At 62.8% G+C, this 1,597-nt stretch overlaps 1 long non-coding RNA gene across 1 annotated transcript; it reads left to right on the forward strand.

The window, feature by feature from the left end:
• The first annotated feature begins 957 nt into the window (after positions 1 to 957).
• LOC112960292 lies at positions 958 to 1,597 on the forward strand. The gene is made up of 2 exons (XR_003251733.1): positions 958 to 1,124; positions 1,441 to 1,597. It is a non-coding gene; the product is annotated as an uncharacterized LOC112960292 (long non-coding RNA).

The raw sequence follows: 1,597 nt of genomic DNA on the forward strand, positions 1-1,597 counted from the left end.
TTGTCCTCAGTCTCCCCCTCTCATGCCTTGCCCTTTCTCCCCTGCTGTGGGAAACAAACCTCTTACTGCTTATTTCTGCCTTTTCTCTTGACTTATGCACTTTTTTGCCTTTTTTTCATAGCTGAAAAGCACCTAAACCTGTATTTAAAAGAAGTAAATAAATAAAAAGTTTAAAAAAAAAGAGCTAAATTGCTTCTCATCATGTGTAAGATAAACCTCATCCATTTTAGCTTCCCTGGTTGCATTTCAGTGCTGAGCTTCAAATGGTTGTTTTCTTGGGAATCAGTCGATCAATTGGGATTTATCCTCATCTCTTGCTTGCCACGGGGCCGAGCGCCCCTGGAAAACGGGTGATTTGGCCCTTTTAACCAAACCCTCGAATGGGGAAAAAAGAAAACTAAGCCAAGCCAACCGCTTCTCTGCCTGGTTTACTCAAATGAAAAATAAAAGGATGGTTTTTACCTGCTGCTTGTGCTGGGTTTGTTTGTGTTCCCTGTGCTGGGAAGGGCCGGAGCGGGAGCTGAGGGCGGCCGGTCCCGGGGGACGGAGCGGGGAGCACGGGGGCATTGCGGCGTTGGGCAGCGGAAGGAGCAATGGGTTGAAAATCCACGGGGAAGGGGGTTGTTGGCATCGGCCAAAAAGCAAGCAGCCGCCTCCCTGCCGCCGCTCCCGTGGCGCTGGCTCCGGTCCGCAGCGCGCGGGAGCGGCTCTTTCGGGGCGCAGCCTCCCGCCTGCCCCGGGGCAGCAGCGGCCGAAGGGAGGGAATTGGGGCCGTCCTGGGCCCCATCCCGCCGGGAGCCTCGGGCTCCCCTCCTGCCGGGAGCGGGAACGAACAGGAACGGGAAGGCGGCTCCGTGAGCTCGGGCATCATCTCTCCACCCTGAGCCGGCTCCGTGGGAGGGCAGGAGGAGGAGGAAGAGGAGGAAGAGGAGGAGGAGGGCGGCCCTCGCGGAGCATCCCCTGCGCCCGGCGGCTCTGGGCTCCGCGCCGGGGCCGGCGCCTCCCCGCGCACCATGCTGGATATTTTCATCCTCATGTTCTTCGCCATCATCGGCCTCGTCGTTCTCTCCTACATCATCTACATGCTGTAGCGCGATGCCGGCGGCCGCGCGGCGCCGCGCCGGGTGAGCTCCGCTCCGCTTCGGGACGGCCGCGTGCCGGGGCAGGCGGGGGAGCCCCGCGGGGTGGGTGCTCCGCGGCGGGCAGGGTGCCCGGGGGGGTGCGCGGATCAGGGCCCCGGACCCGGCACCTGCTGCCTGGGGGCGGCGTGAGCCCCTTCCCGCTCTGCCTCCCCCGGCCCTCCCGTTCCCGCAGGGAGAGAGCGAGGAAGGGGAGAACCCGGGATGCGGGAGGCATCGCTGGGTAGGAGGCCAAGGGGGTCCCGCTGCGCTGCCCCCAGGCAGGCCCTGGTCACCCCAGTGTCTCCTTTCTCTCCCGCAGCCGCCGCCTGAGCCGTCTCTCTTGGATCCTTCTGGAAAAGCATTAACCCTTCGGAGCCACCGGCACGGAGAAGAGGGGGACCCGGGCCGAGCAGCCCCAGGCGCRGCCCCCAGGACACCCGGAGTCCTTGGGCAACCTGGAGGGAAGGGAATAAAGA

Source organism: Nothoprocta perdicaria, unplaced genomic scaffold (genome assembly GCF_003342845.1).
Source record: "Nothoprocta perdicaria isolate Ctin4 unplaced genomic scaffold, notPer1 scaffold_121, whole genome shotgun sequence".
NCBI lineage: Eukaryota > Metazoa > Chordata > Aves > Tinamiformes > Tinamidae > Nothoprocta > Nothoprocta perdicaria.